At 46.2% G+C, this 23,808-nt stretch overlaps 1 protein-coding gene across 1 annotated transcript in view; it reads right to left on the bottom strand.

Annotated features, from left to right (window-relative positions):
• CHAF1B (chromatin assembly factor 1 subunit B) overlaps nt 1-6,672 on the bottom strand; it is a 56,960-nt gene extending 50,288 nt beyond the window's left edge. Inside the window, exon 1 of the mRNA XM_082246948.1 lies at nt 6,613-6,672. The gene's annotated coding sequence lies outside the window, so the exon portion shown is untranslated. The remainder of the gene's footprint in view (nt 1-6,612) is intronic.
• Between the last annotated feature and the right edge of the window lie 17,136 nt (nt 6,673-23,808).

Genomic DNA, 23,808 nt, shown 5'->3' on the forward strand with positions numbered 1-23,808 from the left:
ATCCTGGGCCGCCGTCATATGACGGCGGCACTTTAAGCAGGGCAGGCGCGCGATCGCGGGCGCGCCGCCCTGCACTGCCGGTGTCGGGGTGTCCCCGGGACACCCCCCGTCACCGGCAGGGGGGAAACAGCCAATGGGCGCGGCTGTTTCCCACGTGATCGGCTGTGTTCCAATGACACAGCCGATCACAATGAAGGCGCCCACTAGATGACCGCGCATGCGCGATCGGGAGCGCGCAGCGCGGTCATGTCGGTGGCACTGTGTTCCGTAGGAACACAGCTGTCACCGGCGGTAGTAAACAGTCACTGATAGTGACTGTTTACTATGTGATCGGCTGTGAATCCATTCACAGCCGATCAGAAAATGTAAACAAAGAGCAGTAACTCAGTGTTACTAGCTCTTCTCTCCTCATACAGCTTCCAGTATGAGGGGAGAAGAGCTAGAAATAGTGAGTTACTGCTCTGTACACATGTCACAAAGTAAAAATCACACAAATAAAGGTCCCCCCACACAGTCCTCAACCCCCCCCAATGTCACCTGTCACCCAACAGTCACCTCATCAGTGCCCAGAAATTGACACCCATAACGTTCACATGTGAGCGCAGCGATCGCAGGCAGAATCACTGCGATTCTGCCCGCGATCCGGAAATCATTGCATATCGCGGGACGCCTGTGCGTTGCCCCTGATTTGCAATAGCACCCCAAACGCTGTGCGATGTTGCCGCCATTTCCGCCTGCCGAATCGCGGTAACATCGCGCAAACATCGCATGACGCCCAAAAAAGGTACAAGAGTTTCTTTGGGGCGTCATGCGTTGTTTGCGCGATGTTACCGCGATTCGGCAGGCGGAAATCGCAGCAACATCGCACAGCATTTGGGGTGCTATTGCAAATCACAGGCATTGCACAGGCGCCCCGCAATTTGCAATGATTTCTGGATCACGGGCAGAATCGCAGTGATTCTGACCGTGATCGCTACGCTCACATGTGAACATAGCCTAAAGTTCACCGGTCACCAGAGACTGCCATCAGTACCGCCGTGCACCATCGCCCGTCACCTGTCACCCATCAGTGACCATCGCCCGTCACCTGTCACCCCATCAATCACCGTCACCTGTCACCCCATCAGTCATCGTCACTTGACACCCCATCAATCATCATCACATGTCACCCCGTCAGTGACTGTCATCTGTCACCCCATCAATCATCGTCACCTGTCACCCCATCAATCATCGTCACCTGTCACCCCATCAATCATCGTCACCTGTCACCTCATCAATCATCATCACCTGTCACCTCATCAATCATCATCACCTGTCACCTCATCAATCATCGTCACCTGTCACCCCATCAGTCATCGTCACCTGTCACCCCGTCAGTCATCGTCACCTGTCACCCCGTCAGTCATCGTCACCTGTCACCCCGTCAGTCATCGTCACCTGTTTGCCATATACATGCAATCACTTACTGACCGCCTAACGACTATATGCGTCGGCCATTAAAAGCTAAATACTGGGGTTATGGCAGCAGATAGCCCCCATAACCCCGGTATTTTTTGAAACAGCGGGCGGTCGGCTTTCAGATAAGGGTGGTCCCAGTGGCGGATTCGCCGCGGAATTACCCTTACGGTGCAGGGGAAGAGGTGCCCCCCCCCCTCCTGCCGCGTCCCAGACGTTTTCCCAGCTTACCGGACCCGCCGGCAGCGGGGAAAACTATCCGGTCCCGGATCCTCAGAGACAGGAAGTCGAGTGAGGGCAAGATGGCCCTCACTCAACTCTATGGTCTTGGAGGACCGGAGCTACGTCAAAAGACGTTGCCTAGCAACCGGTTTAAAGGGCCGCTTTTTTTTTTTCCCTCTTTCAACAATTTTTTTTTTTTTTTTTCTTTTTTAGTGTAGTTGTGAGGTGTGAGGTCTTTTTGACCCCAGATCTCACAATAAAGAGGACCTGTCATGCCAATTTCTATTACAAGGGATGTTTACATTCCTTGTAATAGGAATAAAAATGATCAAAACATTTTTTTTTTTTAAACTGTGTAAAAATAAAAAAATAATAAATAAAATAAATAGGAATAAAAAAAAAAAAAAAAAAATTAAAGCGCCCTGTCCCCGTTAGCTCGCGCGCAGAAGCAAACGCATACGCAAGTCCCGCCCACATATGTAAACGGTGTTCAAACCATACATGTGAGGTATCGCCGCGATCGTTAGAGCGAGTGCAATAATTTGAGCCCTAGACCTCCTCTGTAACTCTAAGCTAGTAACCTGCAGAAATTTTTAAAATGTTGCCTATGGGGATTTTTAAGTACCAATGTTTGGCGCCATTCTGTGAGCATGCGCAATTTTGAAGCATGACATGTTGGGTATCTAATTACTCGGCGTAACATTATCTTTTATATTATGGAAAAAAATTGGGCTAAATTTACTGTTTTCTTATTTTTTAGTTCAAAAAAGTGAATTTTTTTCAAAAAAATCGCATTTGGAAGACTGCTGCGCAAATATGGTGTGATAAAAAATATTGCAACGATCTCCATTTTATTCTCTAGGGTCTCTGCTAAAAAAAAATATATAATGTTTGGGGGTTCAAAGTAGTTTTCTAGCAAAAAAAATTATTTTAGCTTGTAAACACCAAGTGTCAAAAATAGGCCCAGTCTTAAAGTGGATAAATGGACAACTTTGTGTAAAGCGCTACTTGGATGTTAGGCCTATGTATGTGGCCAGGCTGTGAAAAAGTGTTACACATGTGGTATCGCCATACTCAGGAGGAATAGCAGAATGTATTTTGGGGTGCAAGTTTTGCTATGTACATGCGATGTGTTAGAAATATTGCATAAATGGACAGCTTTGTGTAAAAAAAATGTGTTTTCATTTTCTTTCCACATTTTCCAAAAACTTGTGGAAAAAAATGACATATTCAAAAGACTCATTATGCCTCAAAAATTATACGTTGGGCTGTTTGCTTTCCAAAATGGGGTCATTTTATGGGGGTTTCCATTGTCCTGGTGCTCCAGGGCCTTCAAAAGTGCGATAGGTTGTCAGGAAATGATATGTGTAATTTGTGCTCCTAGAATGCCGGACGCTGCTACTCGGATGTTAGGCCTCTGTATGTGGCCAGGCTGTGAAAAAGTCTCACACATGTGGTATCGCCATACTCAGGCGGAGTAGTAGAATGTGTTTTGGGGTGTAGTTGCAAGTATACATGTGCTGTGTGAGAGAAATAACCTGTTAATACGGCAATTTGTAAAAAAAAATAAATAAAAAAAAAAAATCTTCATTTTGCAAAGCATTGTGGGAAAAAATTACAACTTCAAAAAACTCATCATGCCCCTTATTAAATACCTTGGAATGTCTACTTTCCAAAAAGGGGTAATTTGGGGGGTATTTGTACTTTCCTGACCTTTTAGTGTCTCAAGAAATGAGATAGGCCTTCAGTACATCAGGTGTGATCAAGTGTGATCAATTTTCAATGAATAGCACCATAACTTGTGGACTCTATAACTTTCACAAAGACCAAATAATATACACTTACTTGGGTTATTTTTACCAAAGATAAGTAGCAGTATAAATTTTGGCCAAAATTTGTGAAGAAAAATGACTAATTTGCAAAATTTTATGACAGAAACAAAGAAAAATGCGTTTTTTCACGATATTTTCAGTCTTTTTTTATTTATAGCACAAAAAATAAAAAACCCAGTATTGATCAAATACCATCAAAAGAAAGCTCTATTTGTGTGAAAAAAAGGACACAATTTTTGTATGGGTACAGTGTTGCATGACTGAGTAATTCTCAGTCAAAGTGTGAGAGCGCTGAAAGCTGAAAATCGGTCTGGGCAGGAAGGGGGTGAAAGTGCACTGTAGGCAAGTGGTTAAACTGGTAACCTGTAAAAAAATAAAAAAACATTTAAAGCATCACCTATGGAGAATTTTTAAGTATTATGGTTTTTGGCCATTTTACAAGCATGCGCAATTTTTGAGTGTGACATGTTAGGTATCCATTTACTCGGCGCAACATCATCCTTCACATTACACAAACAAAATTGGGGTAAATATTGTATTTTGTTTTTTTTAAACCATGAAAAGGCCTCGACCCCCCCCCCCCCCCGAAAAAAAAAAAAAAAAGTTTGAAAACGTCTGCGTAAATACCGTGTGACTTAAAAATTTGACCACCATTTTTATTCTCTGGGGTCTCTGCTTAAAAAAAAAAATATATATATATATATATATATATATATATATATATATATAAATAAATAATATATATTTTTTTTTTTTTTTTTTTTTTTTTTTTTTTTTAAGCAGAGACCCCAGAGAATAAAAATGGTGGTCAAATTTTATATAACACTAGGGGGTTATAAATAATTTTTTAGCAAAAAAAAAAAAAAAAAAAGCTTAATTTTAAATGTAGGAGAGAAGTAACAGAATAGGCTTAGGAAGCAAGTGGGTAACCACTTCCCACCCAATGATGTACCTGTCTTTGGGCTTCAGTGGTTATACTGGGAAGATGCCTGCACCTACAGACATCATACTGGTACCATTATTTGCAGCCGACGATTCTGTAGAAGGCAGAAGTGATCCGAGTAAGTAATTAGCCACTCGATCACTTCTGCGGGTGGCGGAAGTGGGTCCCACCGCCACCTCTCCCAGGGCTCTCTGATTCCATCACGGAGGCAATGGCTGCCCTGTACAGAGAGAGCGAGGAAATGACTTTGTTCCCTTCTCTTTGTAACCCTGGAGCAACGAGTGTTCATCACTTCCAGATGCGCTTTGTTTACCTGGCCACCAGCTGCCAGAGAAGCAGCCAATCGGACCGATCTCGGGCTGCATGGGGGGGGGGCCAGATGAGAGATTTGGGGTCCAAGACCCCAAATCTTTCCATGAAGAGGACCTGTCACAGCCCATGCTATCACAAGGGGTGTTGTTCATCTCTTGTGATAGCAATAAAGATTGTACAAAAAAAAAATAAAAAATTAAAGCGCCCCCGTCCTACCATACTTACGCGCAAATTTGAACGCATACATTACTCTCGCACACATATGTAAACAACGATCACATCTAGGGTTGCCACCTCATCCCTTTAAAACAGAACACATTTATTACACAGGTTCTGGAGCAAATTTAAGGCAGAAAAGGCACTAAGTGAATTTAATTACCACCTTAATCAACCACAGAACCTGTGTAATTAATATGTGTTCAGTTTTAAAGGGATGAGGTGACAACCCTAATCACACCACACATGTGAGGTATTGTCGCGAACGTCAGAGTGAGAGAAATAATTCTACCACCAGTCCTCCTGTGCAACTGTAAACTGGAAACCTATAAAGGAGTTTTAAAGCGTTGCCTATGGAGAATTCTAAGCACCGTAGTTTGCAGCCATTCCACAGGCAGACAATTTTAAAGTGTTAGTCCCCTTTCACACAGGGAGTCCATCAGACGGACTCCGTTTATCTCAGCGGGAGATCTATCCACTGAGCAGGCAGATGGCAGCTCTGTCTCTGCGCTGTGTGCAGAGACAGAGCTGTCAGATCCCCGCTGTCCTCTATGGGGGAATCAGATGGGAACGGACAGCCTGTCCTTTCTCATCCGATCTGATCCACTGGAGGGGTGGAAAATAGGGTTTCCATCCGTCCCAGATCGGATGTCAGCGGACATGTCTCTGCTGACATCCGATGCCCCATAGAGATGCATTGGGCGTCCGTTCAGATCCGCCTGAGAAACAGAGGCGATCTGAACGGTCCGCCTGTGTGAAAGGGGCCTAACATGTTAAGTATCCATTTATTCGATGTAACATCGTCTTTCACATTATACAACATTTTTGTTTTTTTAAATTCATGAATGTTTTTTTTTTTCCAAACAAACTGTGTTTGAAAAGCTGCTGCGAAAATACGGTGTGACATAAAAACTTGCCACACCCACCATTTTATTCTATAGGGTCTCTGCTAAAAAATATATATATATATATATACATATGTGTGTGTGTGTTTGTTGGGGGGGGAGGGGGGTTCTAAGTAATTTTCTAGCAAAAAAAAAAGTAGATTTTCACATGTAGGAGCGAAGTGTCAGAATAGGATTGGGAAGGAGGTGGAGCAACAAGAGGAAATCCTCCAATGGGGACACCTAAGAGGGGACTTCCTGATGTGTCTCTGGGGCAGGAAGTGAAGGGAAAGCTCCTGAATGGGACACAGGGGACAGTAAAGTCACCTGCCAGGGGCTCCAACCCCTCACTGCTCCATCCACAAACAATGGAGCTTTGTCTGTATATGGAGTGGAGGGCCTGGAGGAAGACATGGAGGTGAATGGCAGATGGTTATGGAATATATTCTACACCATCAGGGGCCCCCAGGGGCCAAATCCTCAGCAATGAAGTAATAACCACCCCCTGCCTGAAGTCACACAGAGCGCCCCCTATGTACAGCCCCGGTGTCCGGGCCTCCTCCTCATACCGGGATCCCCCCACACACAGAGCACAACCTGCACCCCATCCCTGTCACCTCCCTCTCCCGCCAGCACCACAAACACTGCACACCGACCTCACTCTCCCCGGACCTCGTACCGAACGTGCAGCAGATCCCGGGTATGGACGCCTTTCCTCTCCCGGTACCGGTGTTCCGTGAGAACTCACCTCCCCTCCGTGTGTTTGACTGCAGAAACTTTCCCGCCCGCGCCCCTCTCTCTGCTCCTCCCCGGCAGCGACCGCTACAGCGACATCTGGCGGCGCGGCGGGAGAACTGCAGCGTCTCCATAGCAACGAGGGGCATTTCAGCTCTAGATCCCATTTCCCTGCACACATGTTTACATTTTTTTTTTACAATTTCTAAAGTATAACTAAAGGTGACCATATACTATACAATCGCCCTAAGGCTAGGTTCACACTTATGAGACTGCAGACATCGCATGTGATTCACACCGCATTCCCATGCACATTACATGCGATCTCTGTGCGATGTGAATTCAGCCATACAGTTTATGTGGCTGAAATCGCATTGCATTCGCATCAATATGGTGCAGGACCCTTTTTTGGTACGCATTGGAATCAAATCACATGGGTGTTCAGACCTATATGATCCGATTCCTGTCCGACTCCACAGTTTGCACTGCGTTCTGCGGAGCGATTTTGGGGTGTCATTAACTTTTTATTGACACCCACAGCGGTTGGCAGAGCGCAGTGTGAACGATGCAATGTGGGAATCTGCAAGGAATCAAAGTGGTTTCCGTATCGCATCAGTCTCAGTGTGAACCCAGCCTTAGGGCTCATTTACACCATGATCTCCCTGTATGCGTTCCGTGCATGTACACTTGTATGGAATACTTTTCTCATTTAGTTCATTTTTTTTCTTTAATATGTTGTGTTCTCTTGTGTTTGCAATGCATTTATGTTGTATTTAAATATACACCACAGAGTCCACATCAGACTCCCACCTTACATCAGAGTCCCCATCAGAGCCCCCCTTATATCAGGATCCTCCTTACATCATGGTCCACTTCAGAGTCTCTCTTACATCATGGTCCCCTTCAGAGTCCCCCTTACATCATGGTCCCCTTCAGAGTCTCTCTTACATCATGGTCCACTTCAGAATCTCTATTACATCATGGTCCCCTTCAGAGTCCCCCTTACATCATGGTCCCCTTCAGAATCTCTCTTACATCATGGTCCCCTTCAGAGTCCCTCTTACATCATGGTCCTCTTCAGAGTCTCTCTTACATCATGGTCCTCTTCAGAGTCCCCCTTACATCATGGTCCCCTTCAGAGTCCCCCTTACATCATGGTCCTCTTCAGAGTCCCCCTTACATCATGGTCCCCTTCAGAGTCCCCCTTACATCATGGTCCTCTTCAGAGTCTCTCTTACATCGTGGTCCCCTTCAGAGTCTCTCTTACATCATGGTCCCCTTCAGAGTCTCTCTTACATCACGGTCCCCTTCAGAGTCCCTCTTACATCATGGTCCTCTTCAGAGTCTCTCTTACATCATGGTAGCCTTCAGAGTCTCCATTACATCATGGTCCCCTTCAGAGTCCCCCTTACATCATGGTCCTCTTCAGAGTCTCTCTTACATCATGGTCCTCTTCAGAGTCTCTCTTACATCGTGGTCCCCTTCAGAGTCCCCCTTACATCATGGTCCTCTTCAGAGTCTCTCTTACATCATGGTCCCCTTCAGAGTCTCTCTTACATCATGGTCCCCTTCAGAGTCTCCCTTACATCATAGCCCTTTTCAGAGTCTCTCTTACATCGTGGTCCCCTTCAGAGTCCCTCTTACATCATGGTCCTCTTCAGAGTCTCTCTTACATCGTGGTCCCCTTCAGAGTCCCCCTTACATCATGGTCCCCTTCAGAGTCTCCCTTACATCATAGCCCTTTTCAGAGTCTCTCTTACATCGTGGTCCCCTTCAGAGTCCCCCTTACATCATGGTCCCCTTCAGAGTCTCTCTTACAACATGGTCCACTTCAGAGTCTCTCTTACATCATGGTCCCCTTCAGAGTCCCCCTTACATCATGGTCCTCTTCAGAGTCTCTCTTACATCATGGTAGCCTTCAGAGTCTCCATTACATCATGGTCCCCTTCAGAGTCTCCCTTACATCATGGTCCCCTTCAGAGTCTCCCTTACATCATGGTCCCCTTCAGAGTCTCCCTTACATCATGGTCCCCTTCAGAGTCTCCCTTACATCATAGTCCCCTTCAGAGTGTCCCTTACATCATGGTCCCCTTCAGAGTCTCCCTTACATCATGGTCCCCTTCAGAGTCTCCCTGACATCATGGCCCCCTTCAGAGTCTCCCTGACATCATGGTCCCCTTCAGAGTCTCCCTTACATCATAGTCCCCTTCAGAGTGTCCCTTACATCATGGTCCCCTTCAGAGTCTCCCTTACATCATGGTCCCCTTCAGAGTCTCCCTGACATCATGGCCCCCTTCAGAGTCTCCCTGACATCATGGTCCCCTTCAGAGTCTCCCTATGTCACTCCCTGCCACCTGTGCCTGTTTAAGAGAATTTCCTTCACTTCCTGTTCTATAGACATAGCAGGAAGAGCGAGAAATCCCTTGTTAGTTGTCACCGCTGAAAGATTTGCACCTATTCCTGTTTTGACAATTTCCCCCACTTTCAGTCCAAGTGACAATGATCTCCAGGTAAAGGGGGCTCTGAAGGGGTTCCTGAAGTAATGGGGGCTCTCATGGGGACTTTGATTTAAGGTGAGAGTCTGATGTGGACCCTGATAAACAGAGGAGGCTCTTCTGTAAGAGGGCATTCTGATGGGGACTCTGATGTAAGGAGGATCCTGATGGGTCCTCCTTCAGAGTCCCCTTTCAGAGTCCCCCTTACATCATGGTCCCCTTCAGAGTCTCCCTTACATCATGGTCCTCTTCAGAGTCCCCCTTACATCATGGTCCCCTTCAGAGTCTCCCTTACATCATGGTCCCCTTCAGAGTCTCCCTTACATCATGGTCCCCTTTAGTGCCCCCTTTACATTAAAATCCCCCTTATATCATGGTCCCCTTCAGAGTCCCATTTACATCAGGGACCCATCAGGATCCTCCTTACATCAGAGTCCCCATCAGAATGCCCTCTTACAGAAGAGCCTCCTCTGTTTATCAGGGTCCACATCAGACTCTCACCTTAAATCAAAGTTCCCATAAGAGCCCCCATTACTTCAGGAACCCCTTCAGAGCCCCCTTTACTTGGAGACCGTTGTCACTTGGACTGAAAGTGGGGGAAAATGTCAAAACAGGAATAGGTGCAAATCTTTCAGCGGTGACAACTAACAAAGGATTTCTCCCACTGCTACTATATGTCTATAGAACAGGAAGTGAAGGGATTTCTCTTGAACAGGCCCAGGTGGCAGGGATTGACATGGGTTTTAGCCATTTACTACACTATTCAAAATGAAAAAAAAAGTTGTGGAAAACTTTAATGCAGCCTTTCTCCACCCTGGGGTGCCGCCTGAGTTTTCTAGGGTGCCCTCAAACTCCAGGCACCCTTGACAATGGCATAACACATATATGCAGCATCACATAAGCGGACTTTCTTCTATGTGTGGCACCTATTTGTGCAGGGAACATGCTCATTGCTTAACTACGCACCCTCAGTGCATGGTGAATGGTCTCAGAGTAACAATAGGGAGGCCGTTGGATCGACTCCCACTCCTGATCACATGATCAATGTAAAAGCCAATCACTAACGGCTCGTTTACACTTGCTTAAAAAAAATGTGGCATTGGACACTCTTTTTTAACCACTTGTCTAATGGGCACTTTCACCTCCTTCCTGCCCAAGAGGGTTAAGGCAGTGCTGGAAAATAATGGTGGACACACAAAATATTGACACTTTGGGCCCAATTTGGACATTTTCACTTAGGGGTGTACTCACTTTTGTTGCCAGCGGTTTAGACATTAATGGCTGTGAGCACTGCCGCTGTATTTAGGCCTAGGCCGACAAGGCCTAGGGCGGCACTTTGTGGGGGCCGCAAAAAAGCTGCCCCCTGCATGAAAACCCCCCCGATCCGCTGCAAAAACCTGAAAGAAAAAAAAAATGGCCGCGGCCGGCCCGACATGCACACTGCGCATGTGCTGCTGCCGCCGCTCGGGAAGACCTGAACATGTTCGGCTATTCACGGGCAGGCGGCGCATGCATGGTGACGTAAAGGCGCCTCAAGATAAGTGAGACTTCTCCGCAGCAGATGCCGGTGCTGTGGGCATGGTACAGGAGATTCTCCTGTACCATGCCCGCAGCACCTGCATCGGCTGTACTATGCTGCCCACAGCCCTGCATCTTCTGTATTATGCTGCTCAGTGCCCACAGCCCTGCATCTCCTGTACCATGCTGCCCACAGCCCTGCATCTCCTGTACCATGCTGCCCAGGGCCAACAGCCCTGCATCTCCTGTACCATGCTGCCCACAGCCCTGCATCTCCTGTACCATGCTGCCCAGTGCCCACAGCCCTGCATCTCCTGTACCATGCTGCCCACAGTCCTGGAAGATATTCCCCCTTAATGACCAGGCCATTTTTTGCGATTCAGGACTGCATTACTTTAAAGGATAATTGCACGGTCGTGCAAGACTGTACCCTAAAAAAATTAATGTCCTTTCTTTCCCACAAATAGAACTTTCTTTTGGTGGTATTTGATCACCTGTGCGATGTTTATTTATTGCGTTATAAACAAAAAAACAGCAACAATTCGGAAAAAATAAAATTATGTTTTTCACATTCTGCTATATAACATTCCCCCATAAAAATTTAAAAATCAAATTTTGTCATCCTGTTAGGCCAATTTGTATTCTGCCACATATGTTTGGTAAAAAAAAAATCCCAATAAGTGTATATTGATTGGTTTGTGCAAAAGTTATTGTGTCTACAAACTAGGGGAAAGATTTATGTCATTTTTATTTTTATTTTTTACTAGTAATAGCATCAATCTGCGATTTTTAGCGGGACTGCGACATTGCGGCAGACAGATCAGACCCCTAACTGACATTTTTGACACTTTTGGGGGGACCAGTGACATTACTACAGTAATCAGTGCTAAAATTTGCACTGTTACTGTAATAATGACACTGGGAGGGAAGGGGGTTAACCCCGGGGTGATCAAAGGGTTAAGTGTGAGCCTAGGGGGTGTTTTCTAACTGTATGGGGGAGGGGCTTGTGAAATGACCATGGAGACCTGTGTTCCTATATAGAAGGATCACAGGCGCTCTGTGATCATTTCAAGGAGAACAACGGTCAGCTGTATTTACAACAGCAGGCCGTCATTCTCTCTTAGCGGGGAGCGATCGCGGGTGCCCGACGGCAATTGCGGCCGCTGGCCCCGTGGATTGGCATCCCCGCTGCCTAGTGGGGGCCCCTAGGAGCGCTCCCACGAGCCAACGTACCCATACAAAACAACGAAATATACAAGTAGGCACTTTGTACCCACTTTTAATGTACAGAGAGGAAGAGGTGGAGCCTAAAGAGGAAGGGGTGTGGTTTACATATGATAGGGAGGGTCTGAAACAGGAAGGGGTGTGGCCTTGACAGGAAGGGGTGGGTCGTAGGTAAATTAGGGGGTGCACGAGTTTAGTCTGGCCTAGGGCAGCACAAAACCTAAATAAATGGATTTTTGTAAAATCTTACCGTAAAATCCTTTTCTCTTAGCTCATCGACAGACGTAGTCCTCGGTGATACACCACCTTCGGGTTATGTTACCTCCGCAGGAGCAGGACTAGACAGGAAATTAAAAAGCTCTGGCCACACCCTAGGGGCAGTCCTAGAGGGTATATCCTCTCTCTCTCTGCCTCAGCAAATCAGTTATGTGAAAAAGCAGTGCTTAGAGAATTTAACCCAACCCAACTCCAAAACAGAGGGGCGGGGACTACGTCTGTCGATGAGCTAAGAGAAAAGGATTTTACGGTAAGATTTTACAAAAATCCATTTTTCTCTAGCGCTCATCGACAGACGTAGTCCTCGGTGATACACCACCTTCGGGACGTCCCAGAGCAGTATCACAACTGAGGGGTGGGAAAATGGAAATCAAATCCCAATCTAGAAGGCCCAACCGGTGCCAACTAGAAGTTTACAATGCTCATCCTTAATGATGAGACTCAACAAAAAAATTTTCAAACAGAAAAAAACCCTCGAGGTAGACCACCGGTCTCCTCAAATTGCGGCCTGCAAAACCTTGCGGCCAAATGAGGCATCCGCCGATGCCGTCACATCAATTTTATAGAATTTTGTAAAGGTATGTACCGACGACCAGGTGGCCGCCTTACATACCTGGACCACTGACGCCTGATGGCGAAAGGCCCAGGAAGTACTGAGCGCTCGAGTGGAGTGCGCCCTAACAGGGAACGGAGGACTCTGACCCTTAATAGAATAAGCCTGTACCACCGTTTGTCTAATCCATTTGGCAATGGTCGCGGCAGATGCAGGCAAACCCTTTCTGGGGCCATCCGTGATCACAAAAAGTGAATCCGTCTAACGGAATGATTCCGTAGCTTTCAGGTATACCCTGATTGCCCGAACCACATCTAAGGAATGCAACGCATGTTCCCGATGATGCTTGGGCTGAGGACACAAGGAAGGTAGTACAATATCTTCATTCAGATGAAAATCTGAAACCACCTTGGGAAGAAAAGATGGTTTAGGATGAAGTACTACCTTATCCCTATGAATCACTAGGTATGGTGACTGGCATGATAATGCAGCCAGTTCTGACACCCTGCGAGCAGAAGTAATAGCCACCAAGAAGGCCACCTTCTGGGATAAAGTAAGCAAGGGAATCTCCCTGATGTTTTCAAAGGGAGGTTTCTGTAGAACCGACAAAACCAAATTAAGATCCCAGGGCGGTAAGGGCGCGCGGACTGGAGGAGCCAGGTGCCGCACCCCCTGGATGAAATTCCGCACCAAGGATTTGGTAGCTAAAGGCTTCTGAAAGAAGATTGCTAATGCTGAAACTTGACCCTTGATGGTGCTCAAGGCTAGCTTCTGCTCAACCCCTTGTTGCAAAAAGGCCAATATTCGAGTTACCGAATAGGTACGTGGAGGAAATCCTAAAGATTCGCACCACGCAATATAAGTCTTCCATGTGTGATAATAGACTTTGCTGGAAGTCGCTTTCCTTGCTTTAATAAGGGTAGGAATGACTGAAGCTGACAAACCTCTGTCCTTCAGTACTTGGGTCTCAATGGCCAGGCCATTAAACCCAGCGACTGTAAAGCATGATGGTAATTTGGTCCTTGAGACCACAGACACTCCCTGAGACGAAGTTCCCACGGAACGTCTACGACTAACATGTCCAAGTCGGCCAGGCCGGCTAGAGGAGGCCAGCCTAGAATTTCTAGGACCACTGGCGCTGACTGGATCTGAACCAGGCGTCCCTAGAGGTATCTGGCCCCGACCATCCGAGAAAGTCTGGTCGTTTTCTGTTCCCACACATTTATCAGATACCTGATAGTTATCAGGAAAGGTGATCTTTTCTGGTTGAACCTCAGGGACCGAAGTCACCCGACTAGAGGCTACTTGGCCTATCTGGTCAACCAGATCCGATTCCTGTGAGGTATCGGGACTAATCTTAGGAAAAGGTAAAGGAAAAGATCTATTCAGGGAACGGTAATTACCGCTTCCTGTAGTACTTAAATGTTGGAAGGGAAGAATCGCACCGGTAGTAGTGGTTGATGCTCGATCTAATGTCCTGAATACCGGTGAAAACGTCCCCCCACCCTGAAACCGGGTGGGGGCGCACCTTCAGGCTGTGTACTCCTTTGCTTCGGGTTTGGCTGGGTTGGTCCTTTGCTTGTCCGACCAGCCCTTCTTGAACCCTCCTGGAGGAGTCTTGCCTTTCCCGCTAGTACCAGCCAGGCGCCCTTTATGGGCGGTAAAGAAAGGTCCTCGCTTGTTGCGAGGTCCCTTAGCTTTAGCAGCCTGTGGCAAAAAAGTGCTCTTGCCCCCAGTGGCATCCTTAATGATTTCATCTAGGTTGGCCCCAAATAGACGATTCCCCTGAAAGGGGAGATTTGTCAAGGTCTTCTTGGAACCTAGGTCAGCTGACCAGCATTTTAACCACAGCACACGTCTGAGGATCACCGCTGACTTAGATGCATGCCCTAATAGGGGAGTAGTGTCCAAGGCTGCGTCACAGATAAACTGTAGCCCTTGTATAATCTGTTCCATCAAATCAGATGTCTCCTGGGGAATATCTTTTCCCCTAAGATCTTGGCGTACCATTTTCGCCCATTCCGTAAGTGTCTGGGAAACTAGACCAATAACAATTACTGGTCTAAATGCTGACCCTATCAGAGAGAAGATGGTGCGGGACTCTGCTTCCATCTTTCGATCCACCGGATCCTTAAAGGACGAAGTGTCCTCCACTGGAATAACCGTGGCTTTATTCAGCCTGGCAATAGGCGGATCCACGACTGGTGGTACCGTCCATTTCTTAATGATGGATTCCTCAAACGGATAGCGTCTAGCAATACGCTTGGAAATAGTAAAGGTACGTTTAGAATGCTCCCATTCTCCTTTAATCTGATTACCAAAACATTTAGGTACAGGAAAAGCCTTCATCGTCTTGATGGGCTTATTAGTACCAAAAGGAATCTCTGTTTCAGTTGCCTCTGCCGGTAAAGCCTCAAGTTTTAAGGTTTCCTGCACTGCCACAACTAGTGCGTCCACCAATGCTTCTTCCTGAATAATAGCAGGAGAAGAAGCGTCCTCCTCACTGTCTGAGGGGGCTTTACCTGGGATAACAGCCCTTGCAGAGGAACCTGCAACTGCCGTGACCACCTCTGAATCTGAGTCAGAGGTGTCAGATGGTATAGGGGTAGGCGGGGGTCGCTTCCTTGACCCCCGTCCCTGACAGGCCGCCTCCACCCGAGCCACCATAGACTCCAAAATTGCTGTAAATGACTCTATACTCTGTGCACCGGCGGGTCCCGTGGCCCCCTCGAGGGAAACAGGTGGGGGAATATGTGTGGCAGGGTCCATGATAACTCCAGTTACTTCCTGGATAATATAATTCAAAAATAAAACTTTTTTTTTTTTTTTTTTTCGACCCCCAGCGCCACAAAAGCCCCTTAGTGTTACCTGCTAGGGATCCCTATCGATCGAGAGAGAGAGAGAGATAGACCCCCAGGCTCACCACTTGATGCTCAGAGTTTAACTGCAACAGGTTACAGCGCTGTCTTAACAAACAGGAAGTCTTTTGGCTGGCTGCCCAGGAAGAAAGGAGGCGGCTCCGCCCCTCTGTACGCCTTCCGGCGCCTCCCCCAAGCTCCACGAGGTGTTTGGATCACCTCAAACATGGCCGCCCCCATGCTGGAGACACGAGGCTCCGCCAAAATGGCGGCTCGTGCGATCCAGCAAAAAAAATGGCGGCGGCCCGTACTGAATAGCGGTGTGCTGCAGGGCACACAACACTCTCCCTGCATGGGGATATGGCGTGGTTGGCGGTACCGGCCCTGGCGGACCGCATGGCCGTTCGGGAGGCCTGCTAATAGCTGGAGATCTGATTAGGAAGGCAGTCTACATGTCCGTGGCTTCTGACTGGTAGGTAGCTTATTCTTAACCCATAAGATTCCCAGAATGCCACAGATTACATCTTTAAGACATGTATACAATTAGATTGTTAGCTCCCAAACCAAGCCTCCTGGCTTTTTTGCACACATAAAATCACACTCAAAATAGGAGGATCTGTGTCATGTTGTAGGATAGAAAGGGACTCTATCTTACCATACAGAGAGGGGCCCGCGTTCACCACAACACCCGTCAGGGGGAAAGGGGGAACATACTACTCACCATACCGGAACCAGGCGGGCACCAACTCCTGACAGTACCCCTCTCCACCGGGGCGGGAGGGCTGTCGACCGATACGGACGCCGTGACTCATGGTCTTTGGCGTTTCGGCGAGACATTTAACTCGCGTGGACAGTCCTTTAATGGGACTTTGTCGCGGCCGACCCAGCGCGGAGCTATGGCCTGCACGCGCTCGTAGGCTGAACTGGGGTGACCACCGGATCTCAACATCCAGCCCGTCGCCCAGTTCAGCTTTCTTGCTTGAAGATCTCACAGGAACACTGGAGAAAAAAGCTGTCTAAAAAAAAAAAAATCCTTTAAGAAAAAATTCTTGCCAGGACCTAAGACCCCAGCAAGGTGTCTAGGTCCTTACTCCTAACTAGACAGAAAATAACTGATTTGCTGAGGCAGAGAGAGAGAGGATATACCCTCTGGGACTGCCCCTAGGGTGTGGCCAGAGCTTTTTAATTTCCTGTCTAGTCCTGCTCCTGCGGAGGTAACATAACCCGAAGGTGGTGTATCACCGAGGACTACGTCTGTCGATGAGCGCTAGAGAAATACCACTGGCTGTGAGTTGAGTTATTTGGAGGGGACAGCAAATTTACACTGTTATACAAGCTGTACACTCACTACTTTACATTGTAGCAAAGTGTCATTTCTTCAGTGTTGTCACATGAAAAGATATAACAAAATATTTACAAAAATGTGAGGGGTGTACTCACTTTTGTGAGATACTGTAAATAAAGATGAGTTATTTAATCGGTCTCGTTATTTATTAGACATACCTTGTATATTCTGGAAGTGTCTGGTGCAGACGTCTCATCTGGTGAGCAACAGGAAGGTGAATGGGGTCCAGACTGGAGCGGAGCAACTAGCAGACAGCACATGTGGTGCGCAGCATGGGAACGCTATAGCAGAAGGTGGGATAGAACTGAGCGGTGGAGGATCAGCAGAGCTGGGGGACCGGAGCAGGAGAAACTAACAGAGGTTATATGTGGTGAGCAGGCTCTGAGTAATATGGTGGGAGGTGAGCGAGTACTGGAGAGAGAAAAGACTGAGTGATGGAGAATCAGCAGAGCTGGGGGACCAGGGTGGGAGAAACTAGCAGATGTTACACGTGGTATGCAGCATGGGATTGAAGAGAGAGGATGATCAGCAGAGCTTAATTGTTACTACAGAGTTGGGGATCAGCAGAGCCAGGGGTTACTACTGAGTGGGGGACCAGCGCGCTCCCGCCTCCATTTGGCAGCGGGGACTCCGATGCATGGGGCAAGCGTCTCCGATTGCCGCCTGCCACCCACGATCGCTCCCCGCTGAGAGAGAGAGAAGAACGGTCAGCTGTTGTAAACACAGCTGACCGTTCTTCTCTCTGCAATAATCACAGAGTGCCTGTAATCCTTCTATACAGGATCACAGGTCTCTGTGATCATTTCACAAGCCCCACCCCCAGTGCTGTATCTTGGCCTAGGCCAACAAGGCCCAGGCCTAGGGCAGCACTTTGCTGGGGGGCAGCAAAAAAGCTGATGGGGCTGCACTGATATGCTGCCCTGATGGGCACTAATAGACTGCACTAATGGCCACTGATGAGGCAGGACTGATAAGGCAGCACTGATGGGCACTGATATGATGCACTGGTGGCCACTAATGAGGTTGCACTGATATGCTGCACTGATGAGACTGCACTGATGGGCAGTAATGAGGCTGCACTGATGGGCACTGATGTAGCTGAACTTATGGGAACTGATGAGGCTTCACTGATGGGCACTGATAGACTGATAGACTGTGGTTGTGGTCTGTGGTTTACAGATGACAGGGTGGGTCATAAACAGGAAAGGGTGTGGCCTTTACAGGATGTGGTGGGTCATATTAACATTAGGGGTGCCCAAGTTTAGTCAGGCCTAGGGCAGCACAAAACCTAAATACACCACTGCCCACCCCCATACAGAAACACGCCCCTAGGTACACGTTTAACCCTTTGATCGCCCACTGTGTTAACCCTTTCCCTCCCAGTGTCATTATTACAGTAACCGTGCATATTTTTAGCACTGATTACTGTAGTAATGTCACTGGTCCTCCCAAAAGTGTCAAAAATGTCAGTTAGGGGTGCGATGTGTCTGTCGAAATGTCGCAGACCCGCTAAAAAATCACTGATAGCTGCCATTACTAGTAATAAAAAAAACATAAATCTTTCAAGTAATTAGTAGAAGCAATAACTTTTTACCAAAGATGTGTAGCAGACAACAAATTGGCCTAAAATGTGAAAAAATTTAGATTTTTCAATTTTTTGGGGAATGTTATATAGCAGAATGTGAAATTTTTATTTATTTTTTTTTTTCAGAACCGTCGCTCTATTTTTGTTTATAGCACAAAAAATAAAAATTGCACAGGTGATCAAATACCACTAAAAGAAAGCTCCATTTGTGGAAAAAAAAAAAGGACATCAATTTTATTTAGGTACAGCGTCGCACGACCACGCAACTGTTCGTTAAAGTAACGCAGTGCCAAATCGCAAAAAATGGCCTGGTCATTAAGGGGGAAAATCCTTCCTGTCCAGAAGTGGTTAAATAAATCAGATCATTAAATTTTAATATCACACAAATATAATCCAAGTATATGCAAAAATGCAGTTTTTAAATGACGATTTAATTTATTAATGGAAAAAACTGTCCAAACCTGCCTGGCTCTATGTGGAAAAGTAATTGCCCCCTAAACCTAATAACTGGTTGTTGCACCCTTGGCGGCAACAACTGCAGTTAAGCGTCTGTGATAACTGGCAACGAGTCTTTCACATCGCTGTGGAGGAATTTTGTCCCACTCTTTTCAGAATTGTTTTAATTCAGCCACATTGGAGGGTTTTCCAGCATGAACGGCCTATTTATGGTCATGCCACAGCATCTCATTAGGATTTAAAGCGGAATTCCAGCATCTAAAAAAAAAAAGTAAAAGTCAGCAGCTAAAAATAATGTAGCTGCTGATTTTTAATATAAGGATAACTGTCCAGGGATACCACGATGCCGACCCCCCGAAGCCGATTCGTCCATTGACTCAGTTGCAGGCGACGGCATTGCAACTAAGGGAAACCGGCAATGAAGCCTTTAGGCTTCACAGCCATTTTTCTACTGTGCATGCACGAGTCACGCTGTGCTTTCGTAATGGTCCTGTCGTCTTCTGAGACACACACAGGTCCCAGAAGTCAGCAGGGGAGGGGCCGAATTGACATACTTTGCCCCGGTGGTAGAATGAAAGCCCACCCGAAGAGAACAAAAAAAGATACAAAATTTGCTCTAATGTTTAAGACCTAGATTCATTTTAGCCTGGAACTCTACTTTAGGTCCGGAATTTGACTAGGCCACTTCAAAACCTTCATTTTGTTTTTTTTGAGCCATTCAGAGGTGGACTTGCTGGTGTGTTTTTTGGATCATTGTCCTGCTGCATAACCAAAGTGCACTTGGGTTCAGGAACTGAAGGCTGGACATTCTCCTTCAGGACTTTGTGGTGGAGCTCAGAATTCATGGTTCCTTCAGTTATGGCGAGTCGTCCAGGTCCTGAAGTTGCAAGCAGCCCCAGACCATCACACTACCACCACCATGTGTGACTGTTGGCATGACGTTCTTTTTATGAAATGCTGTGTTAGTTTTACACCAGATGTAACGGAATGCATACCTTCCAAAACGTTCAACTTTTGTCTCATTAGTCCACAGAATATTTGCCCAAAAGTCACGTGGATAATCGAGATGTTTTTTTTTTGGCATAAGTAAGACGAGCCCTTGTGTTCTTCTGGGTCAGCAGTGGCTTTTGCCTCAGGAACTCTCCCATGGTTGCCATTTTTGACCAGTCTCTTTCTTATTGTTGAATCGTGAACACTGACCTTACCTGAGGCAACCTGTGAAGCCGCGTGCACCACGACTTCGGCGCGACTTGCACGGACTTCACAGAATGAATAGAAACATAGAATGTGTCGGCAGATAAGAACCATTTGGCCCATCTAGTCTGCCCAATATATCTGAATCCTATGAATAGTCCCTGGCCCTATCTTATATGAAGGATAGCCTTATGCCCAGTACACACGTGCAGATTGTCTGCAGACTTACCTTTTCTATGTAGTGCAAGGGCCTGCCGGATTGCATACAAATTGAAAGTGTTTAGGTTTGACCTCATATTATATGGTTTTGGTAAGTCTGCAGATAATCTGCACGTGTGTACGGGGCATTATGCCTATCCCATGCATGCTTAAACTCCACTGTATTTGCAGCTACCACTTCTGCAGGAAGGTTATTCCATGCATCCACTACTCTCTCAGTTAAGTAATACTTCCTCATATTACTTTTAAACCTTTGCCCCTCCAATTTAAAACTGTGTCCTCTTGTGGTAGTTTTTCTTCTTTTAAATATGCTCTCCTCTTTTACCGAGTTGATTCCCTTTATGTATTTAAAAGTTTCTATCATATCCCCTCTGTCTCTTCTTTCTTCCAAGCTATACATGTTAAGGTCCTTTAACCTTTCCTGGTAAGTTTTTTCCTGCAATCCATGTACTAGTTTAGTAGCTCTTCTCTGAACTCTCTCTAGAGTATCTATATCCTTCTGGAGATATGGCCTCCAGTACTGCGCACAATACTCCAAGTGAGGTCTCACCAGTGTTCTGTACAGCGGCATAAGCACTTCTCTCTTTCTACTGCTTATACCTCTCCCTATACATCCAAGCATTCTGCTGGCATTTCGTGCTGCTCTATTACATTGTCCTCCCACCTTTAAGTCTTCTGAAATAATTACTCCTAAATCCCTTTCCTCAGATACTGAGGTCAGGACTGTGTCAAATATTCTATATTCTGCCCTTGGGTTTTTACGCCCCAGGTGCATTATCTTGCACTTATCCACATTAAATTTCAGTTGCCAGAGTTCTGACCATTCTTCTAGTTTTCCTAAATCCTTTTCCATTTGGCGTTTCCCTCCAGGAACATCAACCCTGTTACATATCTTTGTGTCATCAGCAAAAAGACAAACCTTACCATCGAGGCCTTTTGCAATATCACTTATGAAGATATTAAACAAAATTGGTCCCAGTACAGATCCCCGAGGTACCCCACTGGTAACATGACCTTGTTCTGAATGTTCTCCATTGACTACAACCCTCTGTTGTCTGTCACTCAGCCACTGCCTAATCCACTCAACAATATGGGAGTCCATGCTCAATGACTGCAGTTTATTGATGTCTTCTATGTGGGACAGTGTCAAAAGCCTTACTAAAATCTAGATATGCAATGTCTACTGCACCTCCACCGTCTATTATTTTAGTCACCCAGTCAAAAAAATCTATAAGATTTGTTTGACATGATCTCCCTGAAGTAAACCCATGTCTATGCAAGTCGCTCCAGGTCGCCCCGAAGTAGTACAGGAACCTTTTTCTAAGTCGGAGCAACTTGTGTCGCTTCTATTAGAACGGTTCCCGTACCACACAACGGACCGCGACTTGTCAGGCTGACAAGTGCCTGACAAGTTGTATTAGTGTGAATGGACTCTAATGTCTCTGAGTTGAGATAACGGCTCTTCTGAAGTGTAAAACCTATGCATTCCATGAATTAAATGAGATGGGGTAGGAGATAATATTGCTGCGTGTATAACTGTTCTGTAAGACTGTCATGGCTGACCTACAATGACTGAACAACATGGCCCCTTGCTACAGCTTTTCGTATGTCCAGTGTGGAATATCATTACAAAGGTGATCACCTAAAATGAAAGCCTGGAGCATCTGAATTGTTTTGTGGACATTTGTAGACAGCTGGAAAGGATGGGGGGGGGGGGGGGAGACCAAGGGGCAGTGCTGCAAGCTGGAAACTATTGTCTCCTATGGCAAAGAGTAGAAAGCACTGAGGAGTATAAATGGGCCTAAGATGGGCATCTTAGAGGTCTATGTATGCCAAGTATTCCCCTTGTCTCAGAGAGGCAATCACTGAACTTGCAGTTTCCATGTGAAATTTTGGAATTTGAAGGTATTTCTTTAAGCATTTAAGGTCCATGATAGGGCAAATACCCCCAATGTGTTTTGATACTGTGAACAGGCTTGAGTAGAAGCCTTTAAACCTGTCCTCTGGCTTAACGAAAAACGACTCCTGGGACAAAAGATGGTTCAGGGTATTCTGCAAGTCTGACTGTCCCAAGGTAGCTCTTTCTTATTTCAAACCAACCAAAATCTAAGGGCCTAGAGTTTTAAACTTCATTTTGGACACCACTGAAACCAACGGTTGGTTGAACCCACAGGTCTGGGATGTCTGTGACCCAGAAACAGGCAAAACAACAGACATCCCCCCACTCTTTAGGAGTGAGGGCTTGGCTAGCTTTGTGTGTGAGAGAGGATTTGAGCTAAGGGGGTAGATGAATTGCGATGGGAGGTGGGATTTCAGCAGCGCAAGTGGCGCAAAGATTTGCGCTGGGAGGAGGGGGAATTTATGCTTAGCTAGTAAGCATGCAGATTAGTGCTCAGTTTTTATTTTTTTTTTTTTTGGGGGGGGGGTAGATTTTTGCTGACGCAATGGTAATACATCTTGGGGGGGGCACAATTTGGCATGTTCATGAGCTCTAAATGGCCTTTTTTCAGCACTGGGTAGGGATATCTGGGGACACTCATGGGAGCATGACCTCAAAAGCTTGCCAGTGTCCAATCACCTGAAGGGAACTGCCTAAAACCCAGGGCCTATAAATATTCAGCCTGTGAGCTGTATGATTAAGATATAACGGTTAGAGGAAATTGTTATTGCAACATTGAGATAAGTTGATTTTTGATGAGGGCACAACTAAACTTTTTTTTTTTACAGATATGCAATCACTAAAAATTCCAATGACATTGCATTCACCAACATTAACATTTGTTGTTTGCGCAGTGAATGCAAATGTTATCCAGATCATCTGACATTCTTGCAACCTGTGGATTCTTTTTTTCTTTATAGGAGGGAAATGTTTTTTTATTTTCAAGAAGCAGATAGTAGATTTAATTCTACATTTTTATCCTTATGGGGGGTGCAGCAGCATCACTCCCGCCATTCCTCTCCCTACCCTGTGCCAAACTTGGATAAGGGTAAAGGAAGGGGTGTCTGTAAATAAGCAGCACCAGTGGTACTACAAGTCCAAACATGCCTAGTTAGTACAACGTAATGTGTAGGAGAAATGCATAGAGAGGGATTTTTCATTCTTTTAGGTCTCTTTTCATAGCCTCTATTGACGATACGGTTTCATTGGGCCCCAAGCCCTACTCCATACACTGCTTCGATGATGGCCAAATAGCCTGACACAGCTGCTTGCACTTTGAAATAAGCATCTGGCCAGAGGGGTAAAAATCAATGATTTGAATGGCTCTGCCTACCATCCTGAAATGAGGAATAATCCTCATTTTTAGGTTATGTGATGGAATGAGGCATGAGAATTTTCTTCTGTTTTAATAAGTCTTTACAGTGATAAACACACCTGCATGCAAAGCCCACAAAGTACGGACAATTTTTGCATGGCTACATGTGAAAAAGAAAAAAACGCACACACACACAAACACGAAAAATCAAACAAATTGTATTTATTGAAAT

The sequence above is a fragment of the Pelophylax lessonae genome, assembly GCF_965119305.1.
Source record: "Pelophylax lessonae genome assembly, chromosome: 2".
NCBI lineage: Eukaryota > Metazoa > Chordata > Amphibia > Anura > Ranidae > Pelophylax > Pelophylax lessonae.